At 31.8% G+C, this 22,063-nt stretch overlaps 1 protein-coding gene across 7 annotated transcripts in view; it reads left to right on the top strand.

Annotated features, from left to right (window-relative positions):
* Positions 1-22,063, top strand: part of LOC143237789 (protein grainyhead-like) — a 119,141-nt gene that overhangs the window by 23,900 nt on the left and 73,178 nt on the right. For 2 of the 7 annotated variants that reach the window (XM_076477379.1, XM_076477377.1), the window contains exon 1: positions 18,183-18,399. The exons of 4 other annotated variants lie outside the window; for them this stretch is intronic. The gene's annotated coding sequence lies outside the window, so the exon portion shown is untranslated. Of the gene's footprint in view, positions 1-18,182; positions 18,400-22,063 lie in introns of those variants that run through there. One more of the 7 variants, XM_076477382.1, reaches the window with a different exon arrangement.

Genomic DNA, 22,063 nt, shown 5'->3' with positions numbered 1-22,063 from the left:
ATAGATCTAATAATGATCTATCGTGACCTGGTAGTTAACTGTCGCAAAGTAAATATGAGGATCCATAGTCCGTGTTGCAAAAAAACAACAAAAAACCTTCCACATTTAGGGACTATGGATGTTTTATAAAAATGATTGTCAGTTCTCTGTGAGTGTTGAGGACAAGATATCTTATGTATCGGTTCAAAATTATGGACGGCTGGTACCATTATGTAGCTTCATGTGAATATCCGAAACAAACAAAATATGAAAAATTTATAAAACTAGGAAGATATTTGGATTTTCCCGGATACATTTGCAAAATACTGATTGCAGTTATTGAACAAAACTTGCACAAGTGTGTAGTTTCCGAGGAAAGTGATGATTAACTAAAAATTGGTGTCTCCCAGCAACTGTTGCTAAGAAATTAGAAAGACAGCTATCATGACAAATAGACTGATGTATTAATAAATAGTGTTTTAATTTCCATCGTTTATATAAACAACATGAAGGTAACCTGTAATTTAAACTGGTTGTGAAAATATATCACCCCATATTTTAATTCCCTTTCCTTCAGAGAAAGACTTAAAAAAAAATTCCCCAATACTCGCTATACTTTATACATTTATTACCGAGGCCCACTATTTTTATTTTATTTAAATATTTTTATTGAAACTATAACAAATAAATATTTCCAATTTCAACCAATTTTAGAGAGTTCTGCAACATTTTTTTTCTCTCTTTGCAAGAGGTCAACATTATACCATGGTTATGGTTGTGTTTAAAGAACCAAGAAACCCCAATCAAATTACGTTCTCCAGTAGTTCAGCATCAGCTCCACGTACTTCAAAACGTTACTTACTGAGTTTGATACACGTAGTGGGCACAAAAAAGCTAGTCCGTTCTACACTTTTCAGCTCATAAGGCGACCAACCAAACACTTACCAACGCTAAAGAATGAAAAATATTACTTTTGGACATTCTTCTACATTAATATCTAACGATGCTCTATCTTATTACACAGCAATATTAGTATTATAAAAATATCAATATTACAGATCAGTTTAAACCATACAATACTGGACTACAGTTTGTATGATTTAAAACTTTATATTACTTTTTTTTTTAGTGATGTTAATATTGTTGAAATGTCACTATTACAAATCTGTTTAAACTACAAAATACCAAACTACTCTTGTTGTCTTTTAAAACATTATAATATTTTATTCTTTGGTGACATTAACATTGTTGAAATGTTCCTGTCGCAGATCAGTTTAAACCATACAATATTAGACTACTGTTTGTATCGTTTAAAACTTCAGAGTACTTTATTCTTTCGTCATTTTAATATTGTTGAAGTGTCACTACTATACTCGTATATCACTTTAAACCATACAATACTGGACTACTGTTTGTATCTTTTAAAAATTCATATTACTTTATTTTTGATAATGTTAATATTGTTGAAATGTCACTATTATAGATCAGTTTAAACCATACAATACTGGACTACTGTTTGTATCTTTTAAAAATTTATATTACTTTATTTTTTGATAATGTTAATATTGTTGAAATGTCACTATTATAGATCAGTTTAAACCATACAATACTTTGCTAATGTTTCTATTATTTAAAACTTTATACAACTTTATTCTTTAGTGATGTTAATATATTCAAATATCAGTATTACAGATCATTTTAAATCATGTAGTATTGGACTACCGTTTGCATTATTAAAAAAAAAAATTATATTACTTTATTATTTTGTAATGTTAATATTGTTGAAATGTCAGTATTACAGATCCGTATAAACGATACAATACTGGACTACTATTGTATCATTTAAAACTTCATATTATTTTATTCTTTAGTGATGTTAATATTGTTGAAATTTCAGTATTAAAAATCGGTTTAAACCATAGAATGTAGACTTCTCTTTCTATCATTTTAAACCTGATATTACTTTATTCTTTGGTGAAGTTAATATTGACAGGCATTATTACAGATGAGTATCAACCATATAATATTGGACTACTGTTTGTGTCATTTAAAACGTCATAGTACTTTATTCTTCAGTGATTTCAATATTGTTGAAATGTCAGTATTACATATCAGTGTAAACGATACACTACTGTTCTACTGTTTGTATCATTAAAACATTATAATACTTTATTCTTTAGTGATATTAATATTTTTAAATGTCACTATTGGAGATCAGTTTAAACCATACAATATTCGACTATTGTTTGTACCATTTAAAACATCATATTACTTTATTCTTTAGTGATGTTAATATTGTTGAAATGTCACTATTATATATCAATTTAAACCATACAATACTGAACTACTGTTTGTATCGTTTAAAACTTCATATTATTTTATTTTTCATAATGTTAATATTGTTGAAATGTCACTATTATAGATCTGTTTAAACCATACAATACTGTGCTAATGTTTCTATTATTTAAAACTTTATAAAACTTTATTCTTTAGTGATGTTAATATATTTAACTATCAGTATTACAGATCATTTTAAACCTTATAATATTGGACTACCGTTTGTATCATTTAAAAAATCATATTACTTTATTATTTTGTAATGTTAATATTGTTGAAGTGTCAGTATTACAGATCCGTATAAACGTATATTATTGGGCAACTCTTTGTATTAATTAAAACGTTATATTACTTTATTCTTTAATGATGCTAATATTGTTGAAATGTCAGTATTACAGATCAGTTTAATCCATAAAATACTGAACTACTTTTTGTATCATTTAAAATATTATAATACTTTATTCTTTTGTGTTATTAATATTGTTGGAATGTCACTATTACAGATAAGTTTAAACCATACAATGCTGGATAACCCTTTGTATCATTTAAAACATCATATTACTTTATTCTTTCGTCATGTTAATGTTGTTGAAGTGTCAGTATTACAGATCAGTTTGAATCGTAAAATATTGGACAACTGTTTCTATCGTTGGAAATTTTATATTACTTTATTGTTTAGTGATATTCATATTGTTGAAATGTCCGTATTACAGCTTAGTATAAACATACGTTATTGGACATTTTTTATATTAATCAAAACTTTATATTACTTTATTATTTAATGATGTTAATATTGTTGAAATGCTGATATTACGGACCAGTTATACCATACAATACTGGACTAGTGTTTGTATCATTTAAAACTAGATATTACTTTATTCTCTTTTGTTTTTAATATTGGTGAAATATCAGTATTACATATCAGTATAATCCGTACAGTACTGGATTGCTGTTCGTATAATTTAAAACTTCATATTACTTTATACTTTAGTGATGTTAATGTTGTTGAAATGTTACAGTAACAGATCAGTTTAAACCATACAATACTGGGCTACTGTTTGTATCATTTAAAACATTATATTACTTTATTTTTTTATGCTAATGTTTTTGAAATATCACTATTACAGATCTGTTTAAACCATACAATACCGGACTACTCTTTCTGTCATTTAAAAATTCATTTTACTTTCTTCTTTTGTGATGTTAATATTGTTGAAATATCAGTATTACAGATCAGTTTAAATCACACAATATTGGACTACTGTTTGTGTTATTTAAAACTTCATATTACATTACTGTTTACTGATGTTAATATTGTTGAAAAGTCAGTATTACAGATGAGTATAGACCATATAATATTGGACTAACTGTTTCTATCATTTGAAACTTCATAATACTTTATTCTTTAGTAATGTAAATATTGTTGAAATGTCACTATTACAGAACAGTTTAAACCATACAATACTGGACTACTGTTTGTGTCATTAAAAATATTATAATACTTTTAGTGTTTTGTGATATTAATATTGTTCAAATGTTACGATTACTGGTCAGTTCGAATCATATAATATTGGACCACTGTTTGTATCATTTTAAACTTTATAATATTTTGTTCTTTAGTGATTTTAATATTGTTGAAATCTCAGTATTACAGATCAGTTTCAACCATACAATAATGGACTGCAGTTTGTAATACTTAAAACATTATAAAGTTTTTTCTTTAGTGACACTAACATTGTGGAAATGTTCCTGTTACAGACCAGTTTAAACCATACAATATTCGACTACTGTTTGTATCTTTTAAAGCTTCATATTAATTACTTTATTCCTTAGTAATGTTAGTATTGTTGAAATGTCAGTATTAGAGCTCAGTTTAAACCATACAGTACTGTGAACTACTGTTTATATCACTTAAATCTTCATAGTAATTTATTCTTTAGTGATGCTAATATTCTTGAGATGCCGCTCTTATATATCATTTTAATCCATACAATACTGGGCTACTGTTTGTATCATTGAAAGCATCATATTACTTTATTCTTTAGTGCTGTTAATATTGTTGAAATGAGACAATTACAAACCCGTTATGCCGTGCACTACTGGACAACTGTTTGTGTCATTTACAATTTTATATTACTTTATGCTTTAGTGATATTTAATAATTTACTATTGGTTGTAACATTTAAAACATAATATTACTTTATTATTTTGTAATGGTAATATTGTTGAAGCGTCATTGTCGCAGATTCGTATAAACCATACGATATTGGGCAGCTGTTAGCATCATTTACAATTTTATATAACTTTATTCTCTAGCGATGTTAATATTGTTAAAAAGTCAGTATTACAGATGAATATCAAGCATACAATAGTGGACTACTGTTTGTATTATTCTAAACTTCATATTACTTTATTTTTTACTGATGTTAATATCGTTGAAACCATACAATACTTGACTACTATTTGTATCATTTAAAACATCATATTATTTTATTCTTTCGTAATCTTAATATTGTTGAAGTGTCAGTAATACAGATCAGTATAAACAGTGCATTATTGGGCAACTGTTTGTGACATTTACAATTTTATATTACTTTATTCTCTAGCGATGTTAATGTTGTTCAAAAGTCAGTATTACATATCATTTTTAACCATACAATACTGGACTACTGTTTGTATCATTAAAAATATTATAATACTTTAGTGTTTAGTGATATTAATATTGTTGAAATATTACTATTACAGATAAGTTGAAACCATAAAATACTGGAGTACTGTTTGTGTCATTTAAAACATTATATTACTTTATTCTCTAGTTAATTTAATATTGGTGAAGCATCGGTATTACAAATCAGTATAATTCTTATATTATTGGACTGTTGTTTCTATCATTTAAAATTTTATATTACTTTATTCTTTAGTGAAGTTAATATTGTTGAAACGCCACTGTTACAGATCAGTTTAAACCATACAATAGTGGACTACTGTTTGTATCATTTAAAACTTTATTTTAATCTATTCTTTAGTGATGTTAATACTGTTGAAATTTTACTGTTAATATCAGTTTTAACCATACAATACTGGACTATTGTTTGTATCATTTAAAACATCATATTACTTTATTCTTTCTTGATGTTAATAAATTCCTGAAGTGTCATATTACAAATTAGTATAAACCATACAATACTGGACTACATTTTGGATCATTTAAAACATTATAATACTTTATTCTTTAGTGATGTCAGTATTGTTGAAATGTCACTATTACAGATCAGTCTAAAGCATACAATATTGGACTACTCTTTGTATTATTTAATATTTGTATTACTTTTTCTGTTCTGATGTTAATATTGTCAAAATGTCAGTATTACAGATCAGTTTGAACCCTAGAATATTGAACTACTGCTTGCTTTATTTTATGTACTGATGTTTAGTTTATCAAGAGGATTTTGTCGTAGCTTGCCTTGTTTTGTGTACTGATGTTTACCAAGAATATTTTAACGTAGCTTGCTTTGTTTTACGTATTGGTGTTTGGTTTACCAAGAATATTTTAACGTTGGTCGTTTTATTTGATGTACTGGTGTTTAGTTAATCAAGAAAACTTTGACGTTGCTTCCTTTCTTATCTACTGGTGTTTAGTATGTTAAGAATATTTTAATGTTGCTTGCCTTGTTTTACGTATTGGTGTTTCGTTTACCAAGAAGATTCTTACGTTGCTTGCTGTATTTTATGTACTGGTGTTAAGCTTACAAAAAACATTTTAACATTGCCTGCCTTGTTTTGTGTACTGATGTTTAGTATGTCAAGGAGACTTTGACGAGCGCAAATAGCTCTTGAGGAGTTTTATGCGAAATTCAAAACGATCAAAAGACTTACGTTGCTTGTCTTGTTTTGTGTACTGGTGTTTAGTTTATCAACTAGATTTTGGCGTTGCTGGTATTGTTTTAAGTATTGGTGTTTTGTTTGTCAAGAAAACTCTGACGTTGCTTCCCTTGTTTTATATACTGGTGTTTAGTATGTTAAGAATATTTTAACGTCGCTTGCTTTGTTTTATGTACTGGTGTTTAGTTTGTCAAGAATACTTTGACGAGCGCATATAATCCTTCAGTAGCTTTGCGCGAAATTCAAAACAAACAAAATACTTTGACGTTACCTACCCCAAATGTTAACATACATCATGAACTCTGTTAAACATGGATAAATTCATAGTATTACGTATCAATATCCAGGGTGCTATTGCTTCCAACACCTTTCCCTGTTAAATTTGTACATCTGATAAAATCAAATTTAAATAATAATAACTAATAAAATAGTGCTAAATTAAAACAGCCACATACGTAATAGACTTTAAAAAATAAATAAATAAAAAAGAAAAATATATAAATGGATGTTGCCCTGAAAAGCACTAGTCTTAAGTTGATATTACTAAATATTAATCAGTGAATTCCAACAATGTAATGGAAGGAGGAAGAGGTCTCGGTGTACCTGACCCTCCTGAGTATACAAGTTATATATACCCAAATACCAGAGACAGACAGACTTTGAGGTTGCTTGTCTTGTTTTACGTATTGGTGTTTTGTTTACCAAGAAGATTATAAAGTTCCTTGCCTTGCTTTGTGTACTGGTGTTTTGTTTACCAATAAGATTTTAACGTTGCTTGTCGTGTTTTATGTTTATAGGTTACTTGATGAAAGATATTTCACACTCAGTGAAATTTGTTTAATAAACAAGAAAGTAGATTTGAACCTATTGATAGAATATTGTGATATTCAAGAATGACTTTTATTACAATAATTTTGTGTCAGTTTAGAAGAAATTACCTTTAATGTCACTATTAACAAAGTAGGACAGATCATCAATGAGGTTTGCCACACCTTCCGTTCAGATCGCACCTGCCGCTTTATCAATATATGCCTTGACCCATTATTACATAAAGATTGTGATAGTATAACCTTCTTGTTTCCCCTCATCGAGGTGACTAACGGATGTCATAGAAATGTCCTATTTGTTGTGATAGTTTTTCTTGGGTTTTATAAATTCTTCCAAGTTATTGTTGTAATAGTTCTAAGATACGATACAGGCTAGATATGTTGGATTCCTTGTTCATTTTCTCCTCAGATTATATTTATTAGCTGTGTTGCATATGTCTTTTCTTTGTTTTTGTGAGCTGAGCAGACTAGGAAAACGTTTAAAGTAATAATAATAATACTGTTTAGTTTCTGTAACCCTCTTCCCTTTTATTCGTCTTGCACACATATTACTGCTTTCGATATTTAGTGCCATCTATTGGCAAGATGATTTCCTGCCGACTATGTTTCGTTTAGGCATCACGCGGACTCTCGCGTGCATCGGATCAGGTTCTACAACATGTACGGTCGTACCTTTCTTGTCACTCGACCTCAATCTTTCGTTGTCGTATCCACTGCGTGACCCACGTGTCGAGCAACAGAAAGACAGATGTTGTTCTGTTGAAGATATATGTTAAGTCCAGATAAAAGGTTTAGAAACTGTTAGAATTTATAGAGTATTACATTTTAATTACCGAGAAACATCTAGTGCGAAATGATTATACAAAGACAGATGTTGTTCTGTTGAAGGTATATGTTAAGTCCAGATAAAAGGTTTAGAAACTGTTAGAATTTATAAAGTATTACAATTTAATTACCGAGAAACATCTAGTGTGAAATGATTATACATCTCTGAATATTATTATATTTTTCACAAGTTGCAGATATATTCAATTTATTAATGATACACATAATGAGAAAAACAATATAATTATTAACAAAGACGAGTGAAAAAAAACATATGATAGAAAGAAAGTTCAGTTGAGATTGAAAATAAACGCAAGGCAACATTATAGACAGGCAAGAGGAATTAGTGTGGGCTCTTAATGTAGGAAGGAGTATTATCTAACCTTGGGCTTGAAACGTCCATATATGATAAAAGACACTGTGAGTAGAACGAACAAGGAGAAAGACCTAATCTTCAGGTATGGTTGGAACGTCTAATTCTTAAACAGCATTTTCTAAAATCTATGATAAAATTGGGTAAATTGTCGAATTCAGGTTCGAAACCACAGGCGTCTAAATTTAGTATTTCAATTCTATCTTCTATATCTGGTATTTTTAGATAAAATATATATATAAACAGTAGTCAATACAAGGAAGACACTATATGTAAATAATTAAAGTTAGTATGTGCAAGTAATAAATAAACAAATTTAATGTAAACAGTAATAAGGTGAGTGAACAGTCAATGTACAGTATATATTAGTTAATTAGCTCTTCCTTTACCTGTTGGAATGTCTCTACTTTTTCTCTCTTTATTCACGTGATGTCTGTATGAGGTACCCTGGAATTTACAGAAACATTTTTTATGAAGAATGAGGTTTCTAAGGTACTTACCTCTGTTGTCTTCTTCAGCGTCTTATGTGCATATGTGGCCATTGGTAATACCACAGAGCTTTTAAACCGTAGTTTCGTGTTCGTCTGTATGGCATTATTGAACCAATGTCTACCAATCGTTAAAGTGCTGCTGTCGCTTTTCCAAGACAGATATTGACCATGGTTTCCAATTCTGTATCGCTAGTGATTATCACGATTTCCAAGTCTCCATCCCTTGTGATGACCATGGTTTCCAAGTCTGTATTCCTAGTGATGACCATGGTTTCCAAGTCTGTATCCCTAGTGATGACCATGGTTTCCAAGTCTGTATCCCTAGTGATGACCATGGTTTCCAAGTCTGTATCCCTAGTGATGGCCATGGTTTCCAATTCTGTATCTCTAGTGAAGATCATGGTTTCCAAGTTTGTATCCCTAGTAATGAACATGGTTTCCAAGTCTGTATCCCTAGTGATGATCATGTTTTCCAAGGTCTCCATCCCTTGTGATGACCATGGTTTACAAGTCTGTATCCCTAGTGATGACCATGGTTTACAAGTCTGTATCTCTAGTGAAGATCATGGTTTCCAAGTCTGAATCCCTAGTGAAGACCATGATTTCCAAGTCTGTATCCCTAGTGATGACCATGGTTTCCAAGTCTGTATCCCTAGTGATGACCATGGTTTCCAAGTCTGTATCCCTAGTGATGGCCATGGTTTCCAATTCTGTATCTCTAGTGAAGATCATGGTTTCCAAGTTTGTATCCCTAGTAATGAACATGGTTTCCAAGTCTGTATCCCTAGTGATGATCATGTTTTCCAAGGTCTCCATCCCTTGTGATGACCATGGTTTACAAGTCTGTATCCCTAGTGATGACCATGGTTTACAAGTCTGTATCTCTAGTGAAGATCATGGTTTCCAAGTCTGAATCCCTAGTGAAGACCATGATTTCCAAGTCTGTATCCCTAGTGATGACCATGGTTTCCAAGTCTGTATCTCTAGTGAAGATCATGGTTTCCAAGTCTGTATCCTTAGTGATGATCATGATTTCCAAGTCTGTATCCCTAGTGATGACCATGGTTTTCAAGTCTGTATCTCTAATGAAGATCATGGTTTCCAAGTCTCCATCCCTAGTGAAGACCATGGTTTCCAAGTATCCATCCCTTTTGATATTGCTGGCGAGAAATGCTATGTAGTAAACATTTCGTTAACTGTTATGATGCGATATAGTAACTATAACTTTGGTCCTCTCACTAACATTTCCTTGGTTAACTGCTATAATGTGGTCCAGTAAACATAACTTTGGTCTTCTCACTAACATTTCCGACATTATATCTGATGTACTAAATCAGGTGCATGGCCCAACAAGACTATGTCGTCAGCAAATTCAAATCAAATAGCTGTTGTTTTGGTCTTCAGGATACACAATACTCACAGCCAGCCATTGTCCTTGTCGATAACAAGGAGAGTGAAGAATGGAGACAATATACAACTTTGTCACACTCCAGTCAAAAAATTCTGTGACACTATTTCTAGGCTTTCCAGCATCTGGAATTCTAGTACTTTACTTTGATGAAGTACATATACTTACCAGGTATGTCATATATATTTACTATTTACCATAATTACTAACAACGAATGCTTCCAAAAGTATTTTTAAAATCGATGGCGTTGACTCCCAGAGTGCTGGTATTCGATGATCTGTCGAACTGTGAACATTTGATTCAGACGAATCCAGTATGTACTTTTTCTGTCTTCAGTCCGTTAAGGACAAAAATGTAAAAATGTTACATGTTCCAGTTACTCCAATCTATGACTAGTGTTACATGTTACAGTTACTCCAATCAGTGACTAGTGTTACATGTTACAGTTATTCCAATCAGTGACTAGTTATTTGTTACAATTACTCCAATTTTTAACTAATGTTTATTGTTACAGTTACTCCAATCTTTAACTAATGTTATTTGTTACAGTTACTCTAATCTGCCATTAGTGTTATATGTTTTCGTTACTCCAAGTTGTAAATAGTGTGATTTGTTACAGTTACTCAAATCTGTGACTAGTGTATTTGTTACAGTTACTCTAATCTTTAACTAGTGTTATTTGTTACAGGTACTTTAATCTGTGACTAGTGTTACTTGTTACAGTTACTCCAACCTGTGATTAGTGTTACAGAGATGCCAACCATTACGATTTGAGCATAATCATTACGATTTTGGTGTATACATTATGACTATACGCTCATACAGACAAATATTACGACTTGTTGCAACTCCCAAATTATTATACATTATATAGGCCTATACAATAAAGTGATAAATTGTTCTCCCAGGGCTTGAAACAGGTGCAAAGAAAATTTCTAGTGAGATACAAATAACTTTTGATAATAATTAAAAGACATAATCCAAATGGCTACTTGCAATAATCATGTTTGTGCTTGAAATAATAAAAAATATTTGTATCTCCGACGTCTACCAATAGTTTGAGTGCGGTGCTTCTCCATACTGGGTACGTGGGGGAATCCATAGTTACGTAATCAGTGCTTGCCAGCCAATCAGCGCTCGCGTAGATGGGTATTTCTCGTTTTCTAAGCGGCATAAAAACACCAATGCGGTCGTTCACAAGATGGAAAAAAAAAAAGAGGCCTTGTTCATCAGATTGTCTTGTTTCTGGCAAATCTAAAAGGACTAAAACTGTGAATCAAAAATTTAGGAAAGAGTATAGTGCAAAATATCCGGTCATTGCATCAAAAGTCAGTGACAGTCATGCCTTTTGTACAGTTTGTCACATCGATTTTTCTGTGGCGCGTGGCGGGATAAACGATTGTTCCAGACATACAAAATCGACATCTCACCAACAAAAGGCTGAGGCGGAGACAAAAACGATGCAGCTAACATTTATGAGCAAGAATTCAGAATATGAAACCATAAATGCAACAGTTGCAAGACTATTACAATAAGTGTCATAGATATAATATAAACTAGTCCTTACACAAAAGCTTTTTCTGCTTACTGTTTGTGCATGTTCAATATTGTTTTACCAGTATGTTTGTTACTCTGAACTGAATAAAAGACATAATTTCAAAATAATTTTTTTTAAATTTATTTATTAAATAAACAAAACACAGTCATAAATGAGCAATCTATGGCAGTAATAAATAATAATAGTTATAATAATAATATAATAATAAACAGCTTAGAGACATTGGTCAGGCCTAGTAGCCGCAAATGATAAAGAGCTCTGTCTACAATCATTACGCTCAGTCATTTGAAATAGTTGTCATCTCTGGTGTTATTTCTTACAGTTACTCCAATCTGTGACTAGTATTATTTGTTACAATTCCTCCAATTTTTAATTAGTGTCATTCGTTACAGTTACTCCAACCTGTGGCTTGTGCTATTTGTTACAGTTGCTCAAATCTTTAAGTAGTGTTATAGTAACAGTTAGTGTTATATGTTACAATTACTCCACCATGGTTTGTACTAGTGTTATTTGTTACAGTTACTCCAATCTGTGACTAGTGTTATTTGTTACCGTTACTCTAATTTGTGACTAGTGTCATACGTTACAGTTACTCCATTTTGTGACTATTGTTACGTGTTACAGTTACTCCAATTTGTTACTACACACACGTTGTTTTCTCACTATACTGACTTAGTTTCAAATTGTAATACATTGTGGTATATTTACTAATAACAAACATAAAAAAATTCGAGAACAAAAAATATCTGCGCCCTTATTTTAAATATCTTGCCAAATATTCCAGTCACTAGTGCTACTAGTAATTTATAGTGTGATGAAATGAAGTGAGAACTGATTAGAACGAAATCGAACCCGTTCAGCATAACATAGTTAATTGACCAAAAAAGTGTATATGTGTCTTTTCGGGTGTCTCTGTCTTCTGATGACATTATCAATTATTATCAGGCCTTTTTCTTTTGATTTAAGTTGTTTTTTGAGGTATACAAAAAAGTTTTAACTTCTTTGGAGTGTTTATTTGGCTATCTATGATTTTCTCACCGCAAATGTCAAAACCAAATTCTCAGCATTATAAGACATTACTATGTGGACTTGCTACTAAACCCCTGAGAGGCGAACCTGGTTCGAATTCATGCAATACCACCAAATATTCCCCACATTTTATTAGTGGGTGTTTTATGGAAATGACAATACATCTATAAAAGTGGATAGTTAGTGCTAGGGTGCTTCTGGCTACCTGTTTTTCCTCTAGTCAGTATTTCACTGTCAGAAGCTTTGCTACAAATTCATGAAATCATAAAGTGTGATTTGATGCTCAAGAAAGGTCCTTCTTAATGGTGTTGTTCACATAGTCTGTGAGCATGTAAAGTCATAGTTCATATACTATTTAAAAAGAGGTCACGACCTTCTGTTATTGTATACCTTAAGAACCTTTAAACGAGCCTCACCGACTAATCGTCTTTGTCTTTTTTCCTCTCTTTGACTTTCTATATTAAATCATTAAAAATCGATAAAAAAGAAGTCAAGGCTTATAGACATATGTGAGTATATAAATGTGTGATTATAAATACAATATGGACATCAGTTTATCAGTGTTAAATTAGAATCAACTTATAAATTTACCAGTGTAAGAACAGAACAACTTGGGAGTACAAAGTGAAAACAACTTATCAAAATGAAACTGGAAGCAGCTCATTGGAAATAGAAACAATTTTTCATTGTAACTAGAGAACAAAATATGGATTAACAATGGAAACAACTTATCAAAATGAAACTTGAAACACCTCAACTAGAAATAGAAACAATTTTTCATTGTAACTAGAGAACAAAATATGGATTAACAATGGAAACAACTTATCAAAATGAAACTTGAAACACCTCAACTAGAAATAGAAACAATTTTTCATTGTAACTAGAGAAGAAAATATAGATTAACAATGGAAACAACTTATCAAAATGAAACTTGAAGCACCTCAACTAGAAATAGAAACAATTTTTCATTGTAAATAGAGAAGAAAATATAGATTAACAATGGAAACAACTTATCAAAATGAAACTTGAAGCACCTCAACTAGAAATAGAAACAATTTTTCATTGTAACTAGAGAAGAAAATATAGATTAACAATGGAAACAACTTATCAAAATGAAACTTGAAGCACCTCAACTAGAAATAGAAAAAATTTTTCATTGTAAATAGAGAAGAAAATATAGATTAACAATGGAAACAACTTATCAAAATGAAACTTGAAGTACCTCAACTAGAAATAGAAACAATTTTTCATTGTAAATAGAGAAGAAAATATAGATTAACAATGGAAAAAACTTATCAAAATGAAACTTGAAGTACCTCAACTAGAAATAGAAACAATTTTTCATTGTAAATAGAGAAGAAAATATAGATTAACAATGGAAAAAACTTATCAAAATGAAACTTGAAGTACCTCAACTAGAAATAGAAACAATTTTTCATTGTAAATAGAGAAGAAAATATAGATTAACAATGGAAACAACTTATCAAAATGAAACTTGAAGTACCTCAACTAGAAATAGAAACAATTTTTCATTGTAAATAGAGAAGAAAATATAGATTAACAATGGAAACAACTTATCAAAATGAAACTTGAAGTACCTCAACTAGAAATAGAAACAATTTTTCGTTGCAAATAGAGAAGAAAGTATAGATTAACAATGGAAACAACTTATTAAAATGAAACTTGAAGCACCTCAACTAGAAATAGAAACAATTTTTCATTGTAAATAGAGAAGAAAGTATAGATTAACAATGGAAAAAACTTAATCAAAATGAAACTTGAAGCACCTCAACTAGAAATAGAAACAATTTTTCATTGTAAATAGAGAAGAAAATATAGATTAACAATGGAAACAACTTATCAAAATGAAACTTGAAGCACCTCAACTAGAAATAGAAACAATTTTTCATTGTAAAAAGAGAAGAAAATATAGATTAACAGTGAATACAAGTTATAAGGGGAAAAACTGAAATGTTAATTTATCAGTATAAAAATAGAACAACTTATTAGTTTAAATGGACACAACTTATTACTGTGAACATAGAAGCAGCTTATGAGTATGAAATTAATGTAGCTTACCAAACTGAAAATGAAAACAGTTTATTAGTTTAAAAATAAAACAGTTTATCAGATTAAAAATAAAACAGTTTATCAGTGTGAAAATGGAAACAACAAATGTATAGTAGAGAAAATTGGATATTTTTAAATACTTAATGGTTTTTGTCATTTCTTTGACGTCAACCTCTTAGCATGCCCGTCAATATTAACATACAACTCCTTCAGGAAAGATGTAGTATGTCAAAACGTAATTCTGATGTCATTTCCGGTGCTAATGAATCATCACAAAACCAGAGTTAAAGATAATTGAACATTCTTTATTTTATTATTCAAATTCATGATATAGTACTTAATAGATCTTCCTTCGTATGTTACACAGTGAAAGTGACGTCATAATAGAATGTCTCTCTGCCCACAGTGAGCGTAACAAGAGGTAACAAAACGTATCACTAAGAGGCCGTTCGAGCGCAACAATAATAGTAAAGGCAGATACGATCTCCCTGTCCTCTAGAGAAGAATTGTAATAATCAACCGTTTTTGTTTTTTTAACTTCGCGCAAGGCTACACGAGAGCTATCTGTGCTAGCCGTTCCTAATTTAGCAGTGTAAGGCTAGAATCAAGGCAGCTGATGATCACCACCAACCGACAACTCTTGGGCTACTCTTTTACCAACGAATAGATAACCGTCACATATTAAGCCCCTATGACTGAAAGGACGAGCATGATTGGTGTGACTGGGATTCGAACCCTCGACCCTCAGTTTACGAGTTGAGGACCCTGACCACCTGGTTCTGCTAGGCCTAATAATCAACCGACGTATTGTTCTTGTATTGTTATCCAAAGCTCGACACCAACAATGTGACTTTACTTTCTCAGTAAAATAACTGTACAATGTAACATGTTATGATAGTTAAAGAGTCATACGATGATGAAATTATATCTATGTAAGCGGATCTTACGGAAAGCGTTAATGTGTGCCTCAGACGGAAAAATGAACAGGACGGAAAAGTGGTTTCGATGCAGATTTTCTGTAATTTACCGAAACCAACGTTTCTGTTATTCCATCCTCCTAAGTCTTAGAGTCGCTTGTATTTCATCCTTAAACTGACTGTCTAACACACAGAATATCATGAACACCGTGGTAACCTGTCGACTAATAATAACGAATACTTCAGATAAAATAAATGATAAAAATAAACTTATACACGAATGGTACCTTCGATTTTACAATAAAATTATAGAAATCTGACAGTTTGTTTAAATTATGTTAGAAAATTCCATCGTTTTCAAGCAAACAGGTCCACCTGATGTCGTTGCTTGCTAAATATTCAAAAGAAGTTGATTTCAAATAAAACTCAGACTACTCTCTCTCACTTATTGTTTACCTAAAAGCTTTTCAAACCTTTATCCTACCTATCAATGAAATACTACAACATTAGTCAGCGCAACAAAAACTATTTTTCTAGTACAGTTTAATTATATTATTTTGCTCTGGTCTATTGTCTATATTCTATTTTTAGATTATTTGTTTTGCACTCATTTTTCAGATTTTCATTTGTAATCGGAAAAAATAAAAGATACAATCGTCACATTTCTTTTTCTTATAGAATGCTTTCTTATAGAATTTATTGGATTGTTTTATTCGTTAACACTACAGTAATTCTGATAAGTAGTTTCACTTATTTAAATTACAGAAATTGTGCCTTTTTTACTTTGTTAAGAATACTGCACTTCTGGGAGACTGTTTTACTTGTTAACAACACAGCAACTCTAGAAGAATATTTTACTTGTTAACAATACATCAGCTCTGGGAGATTATTTTACTTGTCAACACTACAGCAACTCTGGAGGATTATTTTATGTGTTAACAATACAGCAGGTCTGGAAGACAATTTTACTTCTTAACAATACAGCGGGTCTGGAGGATTATTTTATGTGTTAACAATACAGCAGGTCTGGAAGACAATTTTACTTCTCAACACTACAGCAACTCTGGAGGATTATTTTATGTGTTAACAATACAGCAGGTCTGGAAGACAATTTTACTTCTTAACAATACAGCGGGTCTGGAGGATTATTTTATGTGTTAACAATACAGCAGGTCTGGAAGACAATTTTACTTCTCAACACTACAGCAACTCTGGAGGATTATTTTATGTGTTAACAATACAGCAGGTCTGGAAGACAATTTTACTTCTTAACAATACAGCGGGTCTGGAGGATTATTTTATGTGTTAACAATACAGCAGGTCTGGAAGACAATTTTACTTCTCAACACTACAGCAACTCTGGAGGATTATTTTATGTGTTAACAATACAGCAGGTCTGGAAGACAATTTTACTTCTTAACAATACAGCGGGTCTGGAGGATTATTTTATGTGTTAACAATACAGCAGGTCTGGAAGACAATTTTACTTCTCAACACTACAGCAACTCTGGAGGATTATTTTATGTGTTAACAATACAGCGGGTCTGGAGGATTATTTTATGTGTTAACAATACAGCGGGTCTGGAGGATTATTTTATGTGTTAACAATACAGCGGGTCTGGAGGATTATTTTACTTGTTGACAATACAGCAGCTCTGGGAGATTATTTTCCTTGTTAACAATAGAGCAACTCTGAAGGGGGTTTTACTTGTTAAAAATACAGCAGCTCTGGAAGACTATTTTACTTTTTAACAATACATCAGCTCTTTACGACTATTTCACTCGTTAACAACACAGCACTTCCAGAGCGTTATATTACTTGTTAACAATACAGAAGCTCTGGGAGATTATTTTACTTGTTAACAATAGAGCAACTCTGGAAGATTATATTACTTATTAACAGTACAGCAGCTCTGGAAGAGTATTTTACATTTTAACCACACTGCAGCTCTGGAACACTATTTTACTTAATAACAATAGGGCACCCCTGGAAGATTATCTTACTTTTTAACAATACAGCAACTCTGAAAAACTACTATACTCGTTAACAATTCAACTGCCCTGTAGGACTATTTTAGTTACTGAAATCACAGCAGCTCTTGGGGGTTATTGTATTTGTTAACAATTGAGCAGATCTTGAGGATTATTTTATTTGCTGACAATTCAGCTGCTCTGGGGAATTATTTTACTTGTTGACAATACAGCTGTAGTATGAGAAGTGTGTTCCTGCAGTTGAAAATACATATATATGAAGACTTCACTCCTCGCACTGATGATGTCCTGGAGTTTTTAAATAAACACAGAATACAACTCTGTAGGTTCATTCTATTCATTTTCCCTGTGGGCTATCTCGGTCGTTCCTCTTCTGTACGTTGCAAGCCTTTGATGACTTGTAGACTTCCGTCGGCACGATTGGCTACGAGTGTAGGATGACGTAAGAAGCCGGAAAGGACACGCAGCCAGTGCCGTGGTGCACGTGAAAGCAACGCGACTGATGGGCCGTGACTAAATGGTGAGTTTCGGTCTGGTTCAGATGGTAGCAGGTGTTCGTTACAGCTTTCCAGCTCGACTGACCAGCAAGTGTTGTGTTTCAGCAGTATGAGTAGTGGACAGTATCCGGAACTCTATTGAAGTCACGTCTATTCCGATTAGTTAGCTCTAGAGTTAAATGTGCCTCATCTTACACCATTGTAGCAAGAAAGGTAAGTCCAAATCGAATTGAGAACTGTATTAGGGAGTCGCTATTTTTACAATATCTAGGTACCTGTGAGCCGTTGTTTCTTTTCTACCAACTCTGAGGAACAAACACACCGGTATTCATAACTGTAACCGATTTTAACTCTGACTAACATATCTTTGTATGATGAGTTCTGTTGTTTAACTTTGGAACTTCGTGGCATACACATAAAATAACTTTATGGAATATTTCCAGCCGTTAATATGATAAACTAAAGTCTTGGTCAGCCCCTAAAGTAATAGTAATGACAAAGTAAAGTTTGTATGAACTGCTAATTCTAGAGCTGTGATAAACAAAGGCCTGTATCAGCTGCTAAAGTAATAGTTACGATAAATGAAAGCCTGTGTCAGCCACTAATATAAGAGGTGCGATAAACCAAGGTCTGTTTGAACCGCTAATATAATAAGTACGAGAAACTAAAGCCTGTGTCAGCCGCTAATGTAAGAGCTATGATAAACTTAAGCCTGTGTTGTCAGTAGCTGAGGTAATAATTCTTATACATGAAACCCGTGTTGTAGCTATTAAGAGCTACGTTTAACGAAAGCCCGTGTTCTCAGCTGCTGTGATAATAATTATGATAAATGAACACTTTAAGATAAACCTGTAAAGTTGCTGTTGTATTTCCCATCCTTCTTTTCCGGCTTTTGTATCATGTATTTTACTGATTTCTTGTAGTGACTGCCCCATAGACTACCAGATCCGTCATGTGCTTAGTTCGGAAATGTCCATATTTTTCGATATCTATTGACTTTTGTGTATCCTCTGTGTTTCACTAAATGGTGCGTTTGTTCATAACGGGCTCGAAGCTTTCTCCTGTGCTAGGAGTAACAGAACAGTGGAAACTCTATTAAAATCTTACTTAATTTACCACATTTTCTAATAAGACAAACAGAGAGAACACTTTGATAAACATTACTTGGTATGATACATGTTATGGTAGTCTTTAGGTTGTACATGGAGGTTAACGAGTTGTTTGTTATGTTGTACATGGTAGAGGATAATATGGTGCTACGTTGTACATGGTAGAAGTTAACATAGTGTTACTTTGTACATGGTAAAGTTAAAACGGTTTTAAGTGGTAGAGACAACATATAAATGAAAATACCTCAATCTAACTCATTGCTTAAGTTTGATAAACGTACAGTTAAAACCTTGAGAGTTTCTTTGATAAACCTACAGTTAAAACCTTGAGAGTTTCTTTGATAAACGTACAGCTAAAACCTTGAGAGTTTCTTTGATAAACGTACAGCTAAAACCTTGAGAGTTTCTTTGATAAACCTACAGTTAAAACCTTGTACATTTCAGTTCGATAAACCTACAGATTACCTTGAGTGTCAGTTTACTACATGTGCATCTAACCTTGAGTGTCAGTTTTATTGCACGTGCAGCTGATTTTACAAAAGTAAGTTTAGTACAAGCACCCTTAGACCGTCAACTGAAACGTTTCTTACTTTGTAATTAAAATCAAGTGTACAGTGCTAGTTAATTTAGTATTGTGTTAGATACCAGAAGGCTTTTTATTACACGCATATTGCGGTGAAACTTAGGAACATGTCTCAAATACTAGGATTTGTTGAAATATCGAACATTCTCTAAAATACTGGGAGTTATTGAAACATCAATTCTGATCTAAAATACTGGGTGTTATTGAAATATCGAGCCTGGTCTAAAATGCTGGGAGTTATAGAAATATTGAACCTGGTCTAAAATACTGGGAGTTATAGAAAAATCGATTTTGATCTCAACTACTGAGAGTTATAGAAACTTCGAATTTGATTTAAAATATTAGGTGTTATTGAAACATCGAATCTTATCTAAAATACTGAGAGTTATAGAAAAATCAAGTGTGATCTAAAATACTGAAATTATTGAAACATCGAACCTCGTTAAAAATACTGGGAGTTATAAAAACATCGATTCGATCTAAAATACTGGAAATTATTTATACATCGAACCTGGTTTAAGATACTGGGAGTTAAAGGAACATCGATTATGATCTAAAATATATTGAAGTATCCAACCTGATCTAAAATACTGAGAACTATTGAAATATCGAACTTCATCTAAAATACTGCGAGTTATAGAAACATCGATTTGATCTGAAATGCTGGGAGTTATAGAAACATCGATTCTGATCTTAAATACTGAGTGTTATTGAAACATAGAACCTGGTTGAAAATACTGGGAGTTATAGAAATATCGATTTGATCTGAAATACTGGGTGTTATTGAAATATCGAACTTCGTCTAAAATGCTGGCAGTTATAGAAACATCAATACTGATCTAAACTACTGGAAGTTATAGAAACATCGATTCCGATCTAAAATACCAGAAGTTATTTAAACATTGAACCTGATCTAAGGTACTGGGAGTTATAGAAATATCGAACCTGGTCTAAAACACTGGGAGTTATAGAAACATTAATTTGATTTAAAATTCTGGGAGTTATAGAAACATTAATTTGATTTAAAATTCTGGGAGTTATAGAAATATACAATTTTGTCTAAAATACTGTGAATTATAGAAATTAGCGAACCTGGTTTAAAATATGTGAATTATATAAATTATTGAACCTGGTATAATAAACTCGGAGTTATTGAAATATTGAACCTGGTCTAAAATAATGGGAGTTTTTAAAATAACGAACTTCGTCTAAAGTACTGGGAGTTGTAAAAACATCAATTCTGATCTAAAATACTTTGAGTTTTTGAAGAATCGATTCTGGTCTACAACACTGGGAGCTATTCCTAACATCTGTCATCGTCTGAAACACTTGGAGTTATAGAAACGTCGATTCTGATCTAAAATATTAGGTTTTTTTGAAATATCGAAAGTGGAATAAGATACTGCGAGTTATAGAAATATCAATTTGATCCAAAATACTAGGAGTTATTGAAACATCGATTCTTATATAAAATACTGGGAGTTACTGAAATATAGAACTTGGTTTAAAATGCTGGGAGTTATAAAAATATCGATTCTGATCTAAAACAGTGGGAGTTATTGAAATATCGAACCTGGTCTAAAATAATGTGAATTATAGAAATTATTAATCCTGGTCTAAAATACAGGGAGTTATAGAAACATCGATTCTGGTCTGAAATACTGTGAATTATAGAAATTATTAATCCTGGTCTAAAATACTGGGAGTGATTGAAATATCAAACTTGGTCTAAAATACTGAGTGTTATTGAAATATCAGACCAGGTCTAAAATACTGGGAGTTATTGAAATATCGAACCTGGTCTAAAAATACTTGGAGTTGTAGAAACATCGATTCTGGTATAAAATACTCGGAGTTTTTAAAATAACGAACTTGGTCTAATATACTGGGAGTTATAAAAACATCAATTCTGATCTAAAATACTTTGAGCTATAGAAGAATTGATTCTGGTCTACAATACTGGGAGCTCTTCAAACATCTGTTGTGGTCTCAAACATTGGGAGTTATTGAAACATCGATTGTGATCTAAAATATTAGGTGTTATTGAAATATCGAACCTAGTACAAAATACTGGGAGTTTTCGATCGATTTGATCCAAAATACTAGGAGTTATAGAAATATCGAACCTGGTATAAAATACTGAGTGTATTCAAATATCGAACCTGGTCTAAAACACTGGGAGTTA

This window comes from Tachypleus tridentatus, chromosome 13, assembly GCF_004210375.1.
Source record: "Tachypleus tridentatus isolate NWPU-2018 chromosome 13, ASM421037v1, whole genome shotgun sequence".
Lineage (NCBI taxonomy): Eukaryota > Metazoa > Arthropoda > Merostomata > Xiphosura > Limulidae > Tachypleus > Tachypleus tridentatus.
Note: the sequence above shows the minus strand (reverse complement) of the source record. Positions and strands in the feature narration are given on the sequence as shown.